The following is a 20,599-nucleotide window of genomic DNA, read 5'->3' as shown; positions in this document are numbered from 1 at the left end:
CAATAAAAATTAAAAATGAGTTACAAAATAGTTGTGGTAAAACCTTACCTATTGATAATTATCCTCAACATAAATGGATTAAATTCTTGAACTAAAAGACATAGAATGTCTATATATATGGATTAAAGAACAACACATAACTATAAGTTGGTTATATAAAACTCAGTTCACTTCTAAAGACATGCAGACAATGAAAGTGAAGGGAGGGAAGAAGATATACCATGTGAACAGAATCCAAAGAAAACAAGAGTAGCCAAACTTATATCACATAAAATACTCTTTAGAGATAATGGTTATTATATAATGATAGTCACCTAAGCAATAGGAAATGGCAATTTATAATTATATTTATTTTCTTTTGGACTCCCAAAATATATAAAGCAAACATTAACAGATCTAAGGGAAGACATACACTCCATTTCAATAATAGTAGGAGACTTTACCACCCCCATTTACAGCAATGGACAGAACATACACACATACACAAAAATCAACAAAGAAACAACAGTTAAATGAACCAAACAGACATCCACAAAACACTCCACCCCATGGCCACAGAATGCACATTCTTCTCATCAGAATGGAATACTATCTAGAATAAATCATATGATAGGTCGCAGAACAAGTCCCAAGAAGATTTAAATATTGATATCATAGTAAGTATATTTTCTGACCACAATGCAACAAAGTTAAACATCAATAACATGATAAATAATGTCAAATATAAAACTGCATCCAAATCAAACAAGTTGCTTGTGGTCAACCAATAGATGAAGTAAGAAGCCAAGAAGAAAAATTTAAAAATTCCTCAAAAAAATCAAAATAGAGACACAACATGCCAAAATCTATAAGATAAACCAAAAGAATACTAAGAACCAAGTTTATAGCAATCAACACTCACATAGAAGAAGAAGATCTAAAATAACTTGTCACTGCTTCTCAAGGAACTGGAAAAAAATTGAGAAGAAACCAAATCCAAAATTAGTTCAGAGGAAAGAAATAATAAAGATCAGAATAAATAAAACAATGCTTAAAACTTTAAAACGTCAGTGAAAATGTTAGCTCATCAAAAAGACAAAATAGAAAAATTTTTAGCTCGACTAAGGAAAAATGAAAATGCTCAAATAAATAATATCAGGCAGAATGGGAAACATTACAACTGACACTACAGGATCATTACATATTATCATGAACAATTATATGCCAACTACTTTGATAACATAAAAGAAACTGACAAGTTTCCCAGATACATACACCATACCAAGATTAAATCATGAAAAAATACAAAATTCAGACAAACTAATAACCAGTAATAAGATTCAATAATCAACAAAATCTTTTCCATCAAAGAAAAGCCCATGACTACATGACTTCATTGCATAGTCTTTCCAAACTTTTAAATAAGATCTAATACTAATTCTACTTAAGTTACTCCAAAACATTGAAGAAGAAGGAATTCTTGCAAACATATTTTGTGAAGCCAGCATTAACTTGATACCAAAAATAGATACACAACAGAAAAAGAAAACTTCAGGCCAGTGTTCTTGATAAACATATATGCATCCTTTCAAATAAAATACCAGCAAACTGAATCCAACATCAAATTAAGAAGATTATGCAGTATGATCAAGTGGGATATATCCCAGGAATAAAAAGATGTTTCAATATATACAAATCAATAAATGTGACACAATATATCAACAAGAAAAGGCATAAAAACCACATTTGTCTCCATAGATACAGAAATTGCTTTTGATAAAATGTTGAACAAATTGGGGGTAGAAGGAGTGTACCTCCACATAATAAAGACCATTATAATACAGGTAACATTGGATTGAATGGGGAAAAGCTGAAATCTAAGATCTGTAACAAGTCAGGAAGCCCATTTTCACCACTTTTATTCAGCATAGTGCTAGAAGTCTCAGCCAGAGCAATCAGGAAAGAGAAAGAAAGAAAGAAATCAGGAAAGAGAGAAATAAATGTTATCCAAATTGTTAAAGCAGAACTCAAATTGTCTCTATTTTCAGACACGATCCTATAAATAAAAAACCCAAAAGGCCTTACCCAAAAACTTCAAGTTAATAAATGAATTCAGCAAATGTGAGGATAGAAATTCAACATACAAAAATTAGTGGCATTGTTATAGACTAAATAGAAAATTATCTGAAATGGAAATATAAAACCAATTATTTTATACTAGATATAAAATATTTCAGAATAGATTAAAGTAGTAAATAATGTCTGTAACAAAATTTCTAATATACTGATGAAAGAAATTAAATAAGAGAAAAAATGGAAAGACACCCCGTATGTGTTCATGGATTAGGAGAATTGATATTATTTCAATTCTATACTACCTAAAGCAGTCTACAGATTCAATGCGATATTTATCAAAATACCAGTGACATTCTTCAAAGATCAAGAAAAAATAATCCTAGTGATCCGTTTATATGGAACCACAAAAAATGCTGAATAGCCAAAGCCATCTTGAGCAAAAAACAAAGCAGGAGGGATTACACTACTTGATTTTAAAATATACTATAAAGCTGTAGTAATAAAAATCAGCATGGTATTGGCATAAAAATAAACACATATACCTATGCAGCAGAATAGAGATTGTAGTAGTAAGTCCATACACCCACAGCTGATTTTTAACAGAGGTTCTTTGAACACATATTGCAGAGAAAACAGCCTTTGCAATAAGTGGTGCTGAGAAATTGAATATCCACATACACAAGAATGAAATTCAACTCCTATCTCTCATCAGTTAAAAACTTCAACACAAAATGGATTAAAGACAAATGTAACATCTGAAACTATGATACCACTAAAAAAAAACATAAAGGAAATACTTCAGGACTTTGCAATGGGAGAATATTTTTTTTGGAAAGAACCCAACATCACAAGAAACAAAAGCAAACATAGACAAATAGAATTAAATTAAACTAAAAAGCTTCTGTGTGGCAAATGAAAAATCAACATAAAAAAGAGCAAACAGCAGGGAAGAAAATATTTATAAACTATACATCTGACAAAAGGTTGATTCCTAGAATTTATAAGGAATTCCAAAAACTTGATAGTAAAAAACAAAGAAAGTGATTTTAAAATGGGCAATAGACTTAAATGGAAATATCTCAGAAGAAGACAAACAATGCCCACAGGTATGTGAAAAATGCTCAACATCACTAATGATCAAGGAAATGTAATGCAAAACCATAAGAAATATCACTACACCAGATAGATAGATAGATAGATAGACAGATAGATAGATAAATAGACATAAAAAAGACAAAGATAGTAAGTGCCATCAAAGGTGTAGAGGAAAAGAAGCCTTTGCACACTGTTGGCGGGAAAAATTTGTACAGCCACTATAGAAAACACTATGGAGGTTCCTGAAGAAATTAAGAATAGAACTACTATATGAGCCAGCGATAACATTACAGAGTACATGCCCAAAGGAAATGAAATCAGTATATCAAAGAGACACCAGCACTCCTGTGTTTATTGTAGCACTATTCTAAATAGTCAAGAAATGGAATCCACCAAAATGTTCATCGACAATAAATTGACTAAAAATGTGGTACCTATATACAATGGAATAGTATTCAGCCTTGAAAAGAATGAAATCCTGTCATTTATGACAATATGGATGGAAGTCAAGATCATTATATTAAGTGAAATAAATGAGGCACAAAAAGACAAATACCACATGAGCTCACTCAAATGTGGAATACAAAAAGTAGATGTCACAGACATTGAAAGTAGAATAATAGTTGGCAGAGGATGGGGAAAGTAGGTGGCTAGGGAGGGATAGGGAAAGTTTGTCAAGTGTATACTAATTTACAGTTAGATAGGAGAAAAGAGTTTGGTGTGATATTACACAATAGAATGACTAATGGCAATAATATTATAACTGTGAATTTCAAAAAGCTAGAATAAAGGATTTTGAAAGCTTTCATAAAGAAACGGTAAATGACTGAGGAGATAGAGATGTTTAACCTGATTAATACCTTACATGGAGTATGCATGTGTCAAAACATCACATTACCCCATAACATATATATAGTATATATAATTTTAATGTTTTATCTGTAAAAATAAATTTCATTAATAAAAATATAAATGCACACTTCTCAATTTCATAAGAAATGTTATCTCTAATGATGAATGCCTGCCTTTTGAAAGCATCTTCAGTTTACATTTGATGCCTTTAATGCCTGACAATAGACAATACTAGACTTTAAGCAAGGATTGCTAGTGTTGCAACTCACAGCATTCTGGACAGAATTCCATGTTCACTGGATCTTAGGTCTTTGAAAAAGCCTACTAAGGAAACCAGTATTCATACGCACTTATCTTTAACCTCTTCAGCCCTATGCACACACACAAAAAATGATTCTGGAACCTCCTTGTGGCTTCATTTTCCATCTTGAGTTCTTGCTCTTACCTACTCTCCAATATCAAACAACTTCTAAACTTTCCAAATGTTCTTCAGTTATAGACTTCCACTTACCACTTGAGAAAACAGAAACATGCTTCCAAGCTTTGGCCGAAGACATACATCTCTGGCTCTTCCTACTTCTGACCTCCCTGGATAATGTTCAATGCTCTATATTGATTCTATTTCCAGACTGAGTTTCTTGTTTAGTTGACCAGAATCTCACCCAGACTCACAAAGATAAAGTTTCAAGGGAGAAAATTTTAAAAGACAAAAAACCCTTTCATTCCGATCTTCACTGCTCAGTTAAGAAGTGGCAGAGTGGGGAGGAAGAGAGAAGAGGGTGGATGGTATCAGACTTGTAACTTCTGTTTTGTCAGTGCTAGGAATTGAAACCAGGGCCTCATGCATGCTAGACAACTGCTCCACCACTGGATTATATCCTCTGCCCCACACTTATAAATTCTGAGCGAAGTACAAGAATCAATGTGAGGTTAGAACACAGATCATATTAACAATGGCGGCAGTTATATTAGAAATGATAACAACTACTAAGCAATTTAATATGTGCCTAATACTTCTGTAAGAAATTAATGTTAAACTCATTTGATACACACAACAAACTCGAAGTACTATTATTGTATCCATTTTTACACATGAAGACACAGAGTCACAGAGATATTCAGTAGTTTTCCCAAAGACTCACACTTAGAAAGTGCTAGTTAGAACACAAACCCAGGTAATTTGGATATAGAGTCTTCATTCTTAACAACTGTAACATAGGGCCTCTAAGTGATAGCTAAGTAGCAGGTGCATTTTCAACCACTCTACTATTATCTCATTTGAAAAGTTCAGGCTGGTTTCACTATTTCCCTATCATTTTCTAAAAAAAGATATGAGACTTGCTAGGGAATAAATCATGTCCCCTTAAAACATACATGTTGATGCTCTGATCCCTAATGTGATAATATTTGCAGATGAGGCCTTTGGAAGATAATTAGATTTATATGAAGTAATGACAATGGTGCCCTCTTGATGAGATAGTGCACTTATGAAAAGAATACCAGAGAGCTTTCTCTCTTCCTGCCATAAGACAAGAGTGAGAAGAAGGCCACCTAAACTCAGGAAAGCAGCATGCACCAAAAATTGACCTGCTGAAACCTTCATCTTGGACTCTGAGCCTCCAGAATGTTCAGAAATTAAATGTTTGCAGTTTAAGCCACCTAGTTTATAATATTTTGTTAGGACAGCCTAAGCTGACCAAGACAGCACCATATAACCATGCCTCACTGTTCTGTCCTCTTGAAATGCAGGCTTTCTGTAGACTGTTCATAAGGAAAATGGAAAGGATATTTCCACGTGCAAACCTAGCTCTTAAGTGGCTGTGGGAGAAATTATTTACAAATTAGTTTTAATAAGACATAAGAAATGCACATGCTATGAAGCAATTTTACTTTGATATCAAATTTTAGAGCTGTTTTAAAAAGTGATAAGATGCCAAGTTGGCTAAAATCCAGAGCAATACAATGACTTGAAAGGGAAATTGGAAAACCACAAAAAGTGAAAACCAGGCTAGATCCCTAAGGAGGACTAAGAAGCAATAATATGAGACTTAAAAGGTAATGGAAAAATATTCCCCAATCATACAAAGTATGAAAGATGGTCCAAAGAGCATGATGATTCTCAAATAATGAGGAGAGGAAGGTAGGAGCAGGTGATTGAGCAATTCTGTTACCCAATATTTCTAAAAATGTCCAAGTGGGATCAAAATAAGAGCCACTGGTAAAGGAAGGATAGCATGTCAGATTATGGGAAGGAGGAAACCAGCTGAAAACAGGATCAAAATGCTGAACAAGTTATTTTTCAAAAATTGACAAATGTGAAGCCTTATAGAGCTTCTTTAGAAGTGCCTAAGTATAGGAGAAACAGTGAAAACTACCAAGTTTTCAAAAAGTTAGCTTAAATTACTCATACTTCATTAATTCATTTAAAGCTGAGAGCTGAACTCCTTTTTCATTTCCTTTTCCTATCACCTAGAACAAAATAAGATATATGCTCAGTGGTTAGTAAATATTTTTTGATGTTACCACTTATAAGAGGACTTGATTCTAGGTAACAACCAACATGCTTCTGTGCAGTACATCTAAAAATAATATTTCCCCTATGATTGATATTCTGTATAATATGGGGAAATAATATATGAAATTTTATTGGATATAATTAAAATATTTTATGTTGCAATATTTGGCACTTACCCTAATAAGATAGAGAAAATGGACTTAGACCAAAGGCACCAAATTGAGGTAGAATAATAATAAGTATTCACCAATTTAATTGATGGGAGTCCATGGTGAATCCAAATCTTGTAAATAATGTAACAAGGAGTAATTTAAATATTTCACTATACTCGTAAAGGATTTTTCAACTGCTGCTTACAAATTTTGTTGTGAGTCTCTATTTTGCTAAATAATTTTGTCTTGCACAATATATAGTTACAATTCTAACCACAATGATCATTAAATTCCACGTGGCATACTTTCTCTTTACATTTGCTTCTTGATCATATCCAAAGCCTTTGAAGAACTATACAAATCTATGGAGCAGTGATTTGACTTGGCCAATACCACCAAAGTAGTAAACAGGTTAGTTGATATATATCAATGGTAACTGGCCAAAGGATACAAAGATAATTAAGTCCTAAAGATTTCAATATAGCATAGTGCCTATTATTGGCACTACCAAATTATGTACTTAAGAGTTCTCTAAGAGATTTGCTCTTAATTTAAGTGTTATTATCACAAAAAATAATAAGAGGGTGGGAAGAATCTTTTGGAAGGATGGAAAGGACTATGCATAGATTGGGTGATGGCTTCACATGTGTGTACTTATCCCCAAACTCATCAAATTGTATATATTAGTTATGTGTAACATTTTATATGTCAAAAATTTTAAACATAAATATCAGCTATATGTCTTATCTGTTCTAGACAGTGAAGATAGATCATTAAATGCGATAGATAAATGCTCTCTGCCTTCAGGGAGCTTGCAATATAGTGAAGGAAAACAAGTAATAAACAAGGAAATGTGAATAAGAATATATTTGCACATATTTATGAGAATAATGAAGAAAGTGATAAAATAAATAAAGTGATAGAAAAAATACAGCTAAAGTGATCAAGAAATTCCTTGCTATAACAGTAATATTAGAGATGGGTTCTGAATGATGAGAAGGTAGCCTCCTTCTGGTGGAAGAGATATTGAGGAAGAAAGATCTGCAATGAGTTGAAAAGACAGTTATAATCCACAGGGAACATATTAATAGACTCTGCACTGGCTACTCTTCACCTTGCTGAACTCTAGCCATCCTGAACTTTTTCATTTCTATTGTGTACCTTTGAAAATGTCATAACCTTCAGATGAAATTAGGGTCCCATGTTAGATATTACCATAGCATACTGTGCTTTTCTTTTATAATTTCATTATACACACTACTTACTGTTAACATCCCCTGCTTTCCTGTAAATGCCTTGAAACAAGAGGCCGTGTATGAACCATTGTTTCATTTATCATTATCATCAGCATCACCATTTGCCTTATGATGTCTTAAACATCCACCTGCTGGAAACAGAAATAGTATTAATATACTCTTCATAGCCCTGGAAGTCATTTAATAATCAGATTAAGCAGTTTTTTACACATGCCTTACAGTTTACATATATATCACTTCTATTCAATAGATTTCATTCATTTCCATATATGTTTTCTGTTTTAATTACCCCAAAAAACAAATTCATTGAAGTAATATTTCCAAGATTTTGAAGAATCTCTGCTATAATTTAAGATTCTCAAACTGGAAGTGCATCAGAATTACATGAGGTAGTGGGTAAGAACATATCATACTCATTTGCCACTATTCTTTGGACATCTGTCATTGACATTTGCTACCCTATTTTAGGGTGCCAAGTGAGTAAAAAGGTAATTTTATCACTAGAGTAAGAAGAGGTCATTGTGAGCTCTAATAACTTTTTATCCACCATTACTGACAATCACATCTTATGTGACAATGCTTCTTGTATGAGCCGAGCAAAGAACACACAATGGAAGGAGTGAAAATTCCTTCAAAGTCACTTTAGATTCTCCAAGCTTTCTGGAAAAAGGTAAGATTTTATTCTATTTTTTTAAAATTTCAAAAGGTAAGATTTTAATACAGCAAAATTGGCTTGAAGTTCTGGAGAAAGTGCTGGGTGCTGTTCAGTTTTGAGTGTTGTCTTTAATTCAAAAAGTCCATAATTGGAAGGTGAAAAATAATGACCTCTATTACAGTAATTATGCTTTATGAGGGATTTGGGGTTTGTTTTCGCACTTGTTATTGTTTTTCTAGACCATCCTCCTGTCAGAAATTGTTTTTAAGTAGCAGTACAAAGTGAATTAGAAAGTGAGGAGCCAATTCAGAGTTACATGAAAATTCTATACTTAATATGTTTTTTTTTCACATTATATCTAGTGTGTGACTCTGGAGCCTAAGCAGAAGGGATATTTTACTGATAGATGGTAACTCATTTTGGGGGCTCAGTGGGAATGGGGATTCCTTCATCATCCAATGCCTATAACCCTGAAAGCCAAGGGCACACTGAACAGTGTCTAAAGGAAGTTATACAGGTATGAAAGAATGATCTGGAAAACTCTCACTAAGAAAAGTAATTTTCATCCCATCTGACTCTACTCCAAATGAAAATGCTTTTATGAGGGACATACAACCACTCTTACTGAGAAATGCCCACTGAGTGTTCACCAGTAGCTAAAGAGAAGAATCACTGTGGAAAGTAGCAGCAGGAAGTATCAGCATTTAACTGTGTGAAACATCCATGCTTGAAGTTAAAAGGAAAAATCTTTTCTAATATCATTTAAATGTGATATTTTTGTGATACATTCTTCAATAAGGAGAACCAAACTGTTCTCCTTTTAATGAACACAACACACACAGAGACACACATATAGACACAGACACACCCACCCCCACCCCACCCCACCCCCACACACACACACACATATTTGTGCTTATTGGATCCTCAGTAAAATTTTGAAATTGATTAAGTTTCCTTTGTCTCTAACTTAACCAATCTATACTCAAAATTTTCCCTACTTGGCACAGTCTATCACCTGCTACTTTCATCTTCTATTTTTCTCACAGTGCCCTATAAGGTTAGTTTCCTTGAATAAGTACACTAGTTAATGCATTATTCCTTCTTTATCTCCCAAACTACATCCCATATTTTCCTTCCTTTATTCTGCTTTAGTACAATCTTGCTGACTATTTAAGCTAAGCAATTGGAATCAAGATGTTGCTATCCAATAATAGTTTAATGTGTTCCTTTACTCAGATTATTAATTGTGTGTGTCTTAAACAGAAACTGATATTTTCTCAGAGAAGTGGGAAGGGAAGAGTGCACACAGTGACAAGATCAGCAAAAGAGGGGAAAAAATGAACAATCCTCCTGTCTTTATCAAATGAAACGGAGAAGACAGAATAGGAAGATGAAATCCAGGGCCTGACCACAGGAGATGATGATTCTCAAAGAATCAAAAAGTGCAAATGGTGACAGTAAAAGTACCATTTCTTGACAACTAACTCTGGGTCAAGCTCCATATTAAAAACAATATTTTATTTGATTCTCACAATAACCCTGTTAGGTATAGGCTAGTCTCACTTCTACTCACAATTGAAGAAAATGAAGCTCAGGCAGGCTGATTTCCTCAAGATCCGAAAGTTAGTAAATAGCAAACCCATCATTTAAACCCAGGCTGTCTAACCTAGAATCTCTACCTTAGATCATTATTACCCTTGACTATCTTTTATCAGGTAAACTGAATGAAAATTCAAAGGTAAATCATTTTGGGTTGGTGGTTTAGTTCAGTGGTGCCGCTGCCTGCCTCGCAAGTGCAAGGTCCTGAGTTAGATCCCTGGCACACACACACAAAAATAGTAAATCGTTTTTTCCTAAGTTTGAATTCTGTTCATCGTTACAAGAAATATACCAGGAAGCATACATTATAAGTGTATATTCCAGGATGTGTACATTTTCTCCAAAGCCACCAATCTAATCTTCAACATATGAATTACAAGGAAATGGAAGTAATAACAACACTGTGAGATAACTATTAGATAGCCATGAAAAAACATTGTTTTTTATCATAAGAACTTCTCTTTGGTGTGTATGTGTAGGTATATGTAGATATATTCATACATATAAGCAGACATGCCTAGTGAAAACACTTATACATACATGCGCAGTACAGTTTATTCAATCTGACACATAAATGTTCCAAGATGTAATGAAGTGTTCCAGGGGGTTACTATGGTCGCTTGTCTCCAGATGGACCCCAGTGATTCCTGCTTATAATAGTCACATCATTGTTAGCTCTTCTCTCACATTGTAAAAGGGTTAGTCTGTATGAGCAACAGAATACAGAAGAGATGTTACTTACTGGCATTAGGTTATGGTGTAAGTCACCTTCCTGCTGCTGGGACAAATTACCCCGACATCTGCAATTTAAAGGAGGAGAATTTTATATTGGTTCACATTTTTTAGAGGATTCAGTCCATGGTTAGTTGTCCCCAAGACAGGAATAGCATGGCAGAAAAGCATGGCAGGAGAATAGCTGCTTACCTTATGGCAAGCAGGATGCAGAGGGAGAAGGGAAGAGCTGGGTAGAGAGATATACCCTTCAAAGGCATGTGCCCAGTGACATATCTCTTCCAATAAGGCTCAACCTCTAAACAGCATATTAAGGTATGACTTCATCAGTAGATCAAGCCACTGATGAGTATAGCACCTCCATGATCCAATCACCTTCCAAAAGCCCCACCTGTGAATACATGAAACTTTGAGGGGAAATTCTAGATCTAAACCATAACCATATAGGTTATGAAAAAAACCTCTCTCTCTCTCTCTCTCTCTCTCTCCCTCTCTCTCTCTCTCTCTCTCTCTCCCCCCCTGCCTCCCTCCTTGCCTCCTTCCCTGCTTTCTTGCCTCTCTTCCCCCCACCCCCCTTCTCTCTCTCTCTTCTTTCTCTGTCTCTCTAGCTTCAAAGTTTTGGAAAAGTAAACATTATAAGGAATTGAAAGCTTCTGCTGAAAGCCACATGAATGAGTCTAGAAGTAGATCCTTTAGCCAAACTGAGGCTTTAGGACTGCAGGCCTGGCAGATTCACTGAAACCTCCTAAGGGATCCAGGGACAGAACAACGCAACTCAAATGTTTTTTGATTCCTGACCCTCCGCTATTATGAGAAAATAAATGTTTATTTTTAAACTGCTAAGGCCTGGGGAAATTTGTTGTGCCGCTGTAGGGAACTAATATGGATTCCAAAACACTACTTACCTTAGAATATCTCCCTACATTGCCTAAAATTCTCAGTGTAGGTATTTAAATCTGGAAAGCATTGTCTACTGACAAAAGTTTTAGAAGGTTTATTTGGTAGAGTTGAATGTAATGCATATAATCATTATTGGTTTTTTATACCTTTTTATAAAATAATTAGACAAATATTTTTCACCTACAAAGCCCTACAAATAAGACAAGGGGAAATTCTTTGTTTTTATTTCATTTGTTTTGCCTGATTTTAAATCTTTTTTTAAAAGTTCCTGAATATAAAAGTTATGTTTGCTCATTGTAAAAGTTTTGGAAAATGTAATACAACCACAGAAGTAACCACTGTCAATAAGGCTTAGTAAGAGTCAGAGAGTAGATAAGCCAAGCATCAAATGAAACCAAATGGAGAAATGAAAACTATTTTCTGAATTAATAATTTGGTCTTGGGCAGTAATTGTCTGCATATCCAACTTAATATCCTCTTTTTCTAACCAATATTTCTAGTGTTCACTGTAACATTCCAAAATGAAATTTCCAGATAATATAAATCCCTTACAGAGATAAATTGAAAAATAATTTTCATGATGCCATGACCAGCATGCCTTAGCATGGACATGTGAGCATACATGTGAGCATGGACAAAGGTGGCTATGTGCCAGCAAAGTAGCCTTGGTTATATGTTATTTGCATAGGCCAGAAAACTACCTTGGCTACAGAAGTTACTTACATTGGATTATCAGAATATACAACTGCACTGGATCTCGGTTGACACAGAATCCACTGTTTCCTGAATCATCTCCCCTTCACAGCCTGAACCAGAGTTCTGCCATCTTGTGCTTTCATGTTTCCTTGCAGGCAGCCACTCCAGCTTCTACATCTTCAGTGCCAAGACAATGACAGGGGAGAATATATCATTAAAATGGAATGTGCCTTGATCTCAAGCTCATTTTCTGTTGCAAAGATCCTCACTTGCTCTCTCCAGTCCTACTGCCTGATTATAAACTACTAAATCTCAGCACCAAGAGCTGAAGACCATTATAGGCTGAGCTGCCCCATAAAAGTATTGAGAATATGTATCCTGTGTTCCACATCAGGGGCTAGGACTATATCTTCCTTTTCTATTAAGTTTATTGGTACATTTTATGTATACAATGTGATGACATTCATCATTGGGAATTTGTACCTTTACATGATAATATCTTGGTTCTTATTTTTTCCCCATTCCCCTGCCCTCCCTTCAACCCCTACACTCCTCCCTAGTTACAAAGACTTTGTTCCCATTTTTTCTTTTCTCATATTTATCCCTTTCCCTTGTTTCTCTCCATTTATAAAAAGGATTCCTTTAAAAGTATATTCAGTTAATGCTGGAATCAACTACTCTTGTAGTTGATCAAGTGGACTCTTGACTTACGAACTCAATCAGTTCCCAAGGGCCGGTTGTAACTCAAGTTGGTTGTAAATCAATAGAGCTAAGATCTGGATTTTTACCTGGGTACATGCTATAGATAACAAGAGGCAGGTGAATTTTCCATTAACCTAATTAACCCAAGTTGTTTGTATGTCAGGCAGGTTGTAGTTTGAGGGTCCACTGTACATCTAAAAATGTAATGTTTACTTTACTTGATGGGAGGGGGGAGTGGTTGATAAAAGAATCTAATGAATGCACTTGCCTGAATACCACTATTATACAGGATGCTGACAAGGCAAATCATGGTACATACACAAGTGGATTTTGTCAGATTTTCATCTTGTCAGTGGCTTAGTGAAATCATTAGTGAATTCCCTCAAGACACCCAAATGCATATCATCTGGACTTGCTGTTTGGTATATATTTCAAGTTTATTCCCTTGTCTGCATTTTTACCAATAGCTATTGTTCAGATTTTTCTTACAGCCTAAACGTTTCTGCATTTTTGTTATTCTATTCCAAGCATGATTTTAATTGTATATATATATATATATATGCATATATACATTTATGCAAATGTACACATACGTGGTTGTGTGTTGTGTGTGCTTTTGGTGTAGAAGACCTTTACAATTAAGTACAGTAATTTTTCTACATTGTGAAGCCCCTGTTTTCAAGCTCAAATTATCTCCCTCTTAACTATTTCAGCTGCCTCCAGGTTTAAAGAAAGAGTGCAGTTTTAAGGCAGTGCTTCTTAAACTTCATCATACATTAGAATTCCCTAGAGGGCTTGTTAAACACCTACTGCTGAGCCCACCTCAGCTTCTATTTCAGTAGGCTGAATGGAGGCAGGGTGCTGGAACTTTGAATGTCTGACAAATTCTCAGGCCATGGTGATGCTGGTGGTCTGGAAACCACACTTTGAGAACCACTGTTTACACAACCAGTGTCTGCCTCTGACTTTGACTCCAAAGTTCAAAATTAGCAAGAGAGAAAGAGAAGACATTTGTTTACATGTGTTAATCTGAGTAAAAGAACTGTATAGCTTCATCTCATCCCTTTCCCACAAATATGTGTTTGCACAGGATGAGGCAACACACACTTGTGGTAAGAAAAAGTGGGGAGGAATATGGAGTTGCATATGCTACCTTGTTCGTGTCTGCTGGACACTGATCTTTACACTGAAAAATAAAGAGAAAAATGAGTTTACCAATTTACTTTCCTCCTAAGGAAATTTAAGGCTGCAGGTCTCAAAGTTTAATGTGAAAGTTCAGATTACAGGGCCCTCAAGATGTGAATCTTGGGACACTGGCCCAAGAATTTACATTTTAACAACCGATTCTGTGGCAAGTGGTGTAAGGACCACATTTTCAGAAGCCATCATTCAAAGGGTAAAAAGGCAAAACACATGGGAAAGAGACACTTCATATAGTGCAGGCAACACACTCTGGCCTAATACACTAATGAAGTGATCAGAGTAAAATTTGGTCCTACAAATGGCATTTTAAGATATTTTGGAAACATTGAATAAAGCACTGAAAGGTACAGTATCTGAATTATGCAATGATTTTATGGAAAGATTTATACATTTTCTCCAAAACACTTGTATTAATTATCTGTATACTCAGTAGTACTTTTGTGAACTCACCTGGTCCCCATTTACCAAGTGAATCTATTTAACATATTAAATGAAACTATAGAAAGAGATACTGCTTTGCCCCAGACACAAGTTAAGTGACTGAGCTAAGATTATAACTCAAGTCTCAGGACACTCTCCAGAGACCATTCCCTGTGCCAGCTCAAAGTCACAGAGATGTTTGAAAAGTACACTGCATAGTCTACCAGGTTGGCATCATTTTAGGTGCTACACCACATTTTTGTACTGGAAGCTCATAAAACATGGTTCTAGTTAACAGGAACAAAAATAAACAAGCAGATTGCTGCCTCTATTTAGGCATGTATTGCCTTCTGGGCTATTTTGAAAAATTCTCCAAAACAACAGTCATAAAGAGGAGAGGGGAAGAGAAGAGGGCAGAGGCTCTGCCTGGGCCCACTACTCTTGCTTTTTATTGCTTCAGGAACACAACAGAAGAATTTCCTTTGCGATGAGCTATTTTAAAACAGTTATTTTGTGAAAATTAGCATAACTAGATGTTCCTTCACAATCTGAAAACTGTATTTGCCTGAGCAGCTGTTCCTTATTATTTGAAATCCTCATGTATTTGGTATGGCCTATCTGTTTATATGGTGAACAGCTTTTGCTAAAAGAAAAATCAAGGAGGAAAGAGATCAGTCAGGCCCATGATTAAAAAGCCAGGATGGAGTTGTTCAGTTGCTGGTTGGAACATGCATCACTCACTAAATTTAAAGATCATGACAGAAAACTAGTCTCAAAAAACACCCAGTAACAGCAATTAGAGTACCTAATGACTCTAGCTAGAATAATAGATCTGTTTAAGTATCAGATGGAGCCTCTAAATCTAACTGAATTTCGCCTCCCCTTCTGATTAGGACAAAAGGCATGTACTTCATCCTTGCCTACCCTCCTAAACTCTAAACTTCATTAGACATGAAAAGAACCCCAATTTTCCCATTACCTACCTAATTATTGGGAAAATATTGACATTTTAGAAGTAGTTTTATTAATGTGCTTTTTCTGTAATCTATTCGAATTCCAATTATCAGAATACTTGTTGTTCTGTAGCATTTGGGTGGGGGGAAGCTATAAATAAATAGAGCTGTGAGAGTACAGCATGCTGTCTGCATGGCTTGAAAATTATCCCCTCATATCAACAAACTCCAGAATTTGCCTTATTACTTTCCATATTTAGTAGCTAGACTCTGCCCAAGGTTAGACTAGAATACCTTAGATACTTGACATTTCACCTTCCATTTCTTCCAGTTCTTTTTTTCTGCCTCTACTGCAGAGAGCAGGTGAGATAAGCCTCACTTCAGAAGATCCAGAGAAAATGTTAATGAAAATACAGATGCTAGATGCAAGCAAAAGGAAAAACCTTGCAGGCGCTATTTTTTGACTATGGTAAAATAGTGCTCAATCAGAGGCCAAACTTAAAACCAGCTGTTCATTCACCTTTCAAGATACACAGCTAATGCAACAGATCAAATCAATATGGTTTTCTTCTTTCCTTACCTGCCCCAAACTTCTCCCTGGGCAAACAGTTAATTTGCAAAGCAACATCAAACACTGCTTTCACTTGTATTTCCTCATATACTTCCACAGATTAGCCATGTGCAACTATCCTGCCCAGACTTCACATGGTCTATAGACTCCAGTTTGCTTTGATGGTGAGCAAAACTCACAGCAGTCTTCTCTGATTGCTGTGGTACCAGCAGGGTAGGTGTTGCGGGAGAAGTGTATAACTGCCCCAGATCAGCTTCAGTTGAATGAGCTGATTTCTGAGGGAAAGCCATTCTGTATTACCTTCTCTTCACTTCCTTTCTACTTCCAGTTTGACCTTCCTATTCTCCTGGCAGGTAAAGTGAGTTAGATCCATATAAAAAGTACATGTATACAATACAGTTACATTTACCACTGGGATCTTGTACCTTTAATAAACTAAATGGGAAAAAAAGTACATGTATGTATTACACAAACACATGTATGTATAATTATGGGTAAATTAAAATGTAATAAATATATATTTGTATATCTAAATTCTTTTTAAAAATACATGTATCTGTTACACTGTGCCCACAAATATATGAATATATAATTATGTGTCTGTTGACAAATAAAAATGTACCAATAAAATTTAAATATATATATATATGGAACTTTTAAACTGGAAGCTGACAAACTATGGCCTGTGGACCAAATCTGCCAACTGTTTTAGAAAATAAAGTTTTACTAGGACTTTCCATTCCCAATCATTTATATGGTGTCTAGGGCTGCTGTAGCTCTGAGTCAAATACTTGCAACAGAGACCATGTGGCTCCCAAAACCTAAAATATTTATTATGTAGTTCTGTACAGAAAAACTTTTGTTAATCTTTGGTTTCAACTACCAAATCAATTTACAATTTTATTACAGTACTCTCCCACTCACTGCCAAGTGAATGGTTGAGCTCAAGAGAAAAGCCAGATTAGACACAGACACAATTATAAAAGTCGATTTGCTTTGTGTGCCCAAGATATACTGTGCATTATATCTGCAAGCCTACTACAATCACCTCAGATAATGACAATAATAACCTTTTACACTCACATAGTGCTTTAAAGCTTATAAAATACATTCACATCTACTGGCTTATCTAATCTTCACAAAAATGCTTGTAGGAAATGTGTTTAGCCCCATTTCATAGATGAGAGTGTAGCTGAGTCTCAGTAAAATTAAATAACTTGCTCAAGGCTACAAATCTAGAGAGTGAAAAAGCCAGATTGTGAGCTCAGGTGTTTTGATAACAGTTTAATGTGCTTGCCACCCTACCTTTGGCAAACCACTAGAAGTATAAGTTTCAATTCAATCAAAAGGGAATAAGTATGTTCTGAAAATTTAAGAACTCGTATTTTCAGCATTGTCAAAGTAGGATTTTTAAGCCTTAATGTCAAACCAATACCTTCTGAGTTTGCTATATATTTATTTGCTATATAACATATTGAAAAGCTTGCCATCTGCTTCACTTGCAGCTCTTTTCCAAAAGATTAGGTAGGATAGTGTCATTGTTAAGAGTACATACAGTTTCTGGAATCAGAACCACATTGATTCAAGTCCCACTCTGCCACTTCTCAGCTGTATAACCTTTAAAACATTATTTAATTCCTCTGGGTCTCACTTTTCTCATGATTAAAAAGGAGAATTTTATTTTTGGATTAAATGAGATGATGCATGTGAAATAATTAACAGGATCTCAAATATAATTAGGATAAAGTAAATAATGCCCCAATAAAAGACTGTTAAAGCAGATAGTACAGTTACTCTGTAAAAAAGCATGACAAAGTCCTGTAAAATTAGAAGAATTATGGTGGCAGAGTGATGAGCAGCAGCAAAATTCATCCTCTCCAAGAGCCAGAATCCAGACACTGAAATATAACAAGTTTAGAAAGAAAAAAGGGAAGTAGATCACTAGAAATCAGGAAGGAACTAATAGAGAAATTAAAAGCTACAGAGAAATTTGAGAAACAGACACAACACAGAGAAAGAAAAAAAAAAAACAGTCTGGTCTCCCTCCCTGGCTCCTGACTTGTGGCTTGTGGTGAGAGGAGGTTGGTTTTGCAGAAGCAAAATGAGTCTTCGGGGCTCCAAGGAGAACTGGCCCAGCAACTTGGGCTCCAGGAGAAGGCTTTGATTGCTGTGATCTGCAGCAACAGTGGGGGATTTTACTCTGATGGGACTCCTTCTACACAGCAGGCATCAACCAGATAAGGATTGCAATGCAGACAGGCACCTGCCATATTCCTGAAGAGTGCTTGAATGGTGCCATTCCAAGAAGGGGTTGATTGTTTGAATCTAGAGCTCAGAACAGCTGGGGAACCGAGGCAGGAGATTAGGGCATGGCAAACTGGCTGAGGAAGTGGTGTGACCTGTCAATAGCAGAGATCTAGAAAATGCACACAAAAGCAGTTCTCAAACCCTGCACTTGGGACCAATAAGAGAATGCTATCTTCAATTCTTCTTGTCAGAACTCACGTAGGTTTTTGATGGGACAGCCTAGACCTAACATAATCCTGAGGAGTGGGAGATACCAAAAATGGCCACCGTTAACCTCATGGCCACTATGATGTCTCTTTTACAGTGGGCCACTCTCACCCTGTAGAGTGCACTTTTTATCTGACTTTTAATTGGCCTGCACTCACTCTGCAGACCATGTTTCTTTTTCTACCTTTAATAAATGTAAAATCTTGATATCTTTTGCACTTGTTTTCTCCAATTCTTTGTTCAGGACAAGAACCCAGAAAGAATCTCTAGAAGGAGTCCCCAGAACCCCAGAACATGTTAACATATTTTGGCAAAGACAGCAAGGAGCAGTTAGGGTCCATTGGGCATAGTTTTGTCTCTATTGCTCCCTAAAATCTACATATGAGAAGGAATGATTTAGCTTTTTTTCTTTCCTTCTCTCTCTCCCCTAAGAAAGCTCTAAACCCTTTCTTGTCCCTTCTCTCTCAGGACAAGCTTCCATCTCTCAGAGGCTTTAATCCATTTTGACAATTGGGGATGAAGCAGGAAACTGTGGGGACACTGGACAGACCGCTCTTAAGATGAAGACAAGACCAAAAAGCAGCTTTTAATGTCGGTGGCTAATCCAGGGACTCCTGTCAGTCTCGAGAGCCCTGAATGGAAATTTGCCCTTCTTTATATACCTCTTTTTACATCTATGAAGCTTAATTCCATTGGAGTTTCTCTGGGAATATAGCAAGCAGGATTTACACAAAACAGAGCAGTGGAGGGGGAAAGAGCAAAGAGTTTGGGCAGGACTTTCTGAAACCATTACACTCTTTTGGTTACAGATTATAGAAGTTGTCATGGCTACTCAGGTACATTCTACAAAGAGCATAGTTACCTAGTTACCCCATAGTTGCCTAATAACACAGTTAACACATAGTTGCTCTATTCCATATGGAGGGGTGGTCTCCTCTCTCAGGGAGAGGCAGGGAATTAGAGGACAGTAAAAATTAATGGAAGCTGGGGAAAACAGGAAGCTTTCCTTGTGACTTTAGGAAGTTTCTTAGTGTTTCCCACCATATTGGATGGGGGAGAGGAAGCACTTGGCCTCTGTGTTTTTCCCACCCAATAAGAGGCTCACTGGTCTGTCTCAAATTTTTCTCTCCTTTTCTTTCTTCTCTTTCCAGTTTTTGGTCACTCACTGTGGGTTAGTCAATCAGGATCTATGTGTTCAACCTAGAGCTTAGTGTGCCGTTTTGTCTTCATTTTTCTGTTCTGTGTGATACTTTGTTCAGCTTTTTCACAGTTTTGGGATCCTGTTTGGGCTCCAAGTCTCATCTGCAGTTTTCCCTTAGATGGCCTTTTATCTCTGGATATCCTTAGCAAGTCACCTCAGGGCCTTGTTTCATCCCACTCACATAGTTCTATCATGTTTGTCATAGTTCATCATGTTTGTTTGGTCATGTTGATAGAGCAATACTGTACAAAACACAGGTCCTTGCCTTACCTCCATTTTCTTTTCCACAGAATGATTTGTTCCAGAAGTATAATAGTTTGTGCTGCTGGGTAGCACTCCTGCCCAATGTATCAAAATGTTTTGTAATTTTTTGAACTTCATGCTCTCTCAGGAATGTTGTTAGCTCCGCCCCTCTCAGGAATGTTCTGTAACTCTGCCCCCTTGCTTTGTGAGCATGCTCACCCACTATGCATTTCAAGAATGTTCTGTAACTTTGCCCCTTTGCTTCAGTGAGCATGCTCGCCT

General features: G+C 36.0%; 1 long non-coding RNA gene across 1 annotated transcript in view; it reads right to left on the bottom strand.

The window, feature by feature from the left end:
- The window catches only part of LOC147822543 (uncharacterized), a 54,346-nt gene that overhangs the window by 32,067 nt on the left and 1,680 nt on the right, over positions 1-20,599 (bottom strand). Inside the window, exons 2-4 of the long non-coding RNA XR_015445602.1 lie at positions 12,538-12,687; positions 10,925-10,982; positions 7,935-8,056 (exon numbers count right to left, since the gene is read on the bottom strand). This is a non-coding gene — a long non-coding RNA (uncharacterized LOC147822543). The remainder of the gene's footprint in view (positions 1-7,934; positions 8,057-10,924; positions 10,983-12,537; positions 12,688-20,599) is intronic.

This window comes from Heterocephalus glaber, unplaced genomic scaffold, assembly GCF_053883595.1.
Source record: "Heterocephalus glaber isolate CG9 unplaced genomic scaffold, H.glaber_assembly_v1.0 deba00001613, whole genome shotgun sequence".
In the NCBI taxonomy this organism is placed as follows: domain Eukaryota; kingdom Metazoa; phylum Chordata; class Mammalia; order Rodentia; family Bathyergidae; genus Heterocephalus; species Heterocephalus glaber.
This window is presented reverse-complemented; position numbering and strand designations above follow the sequence as displayed.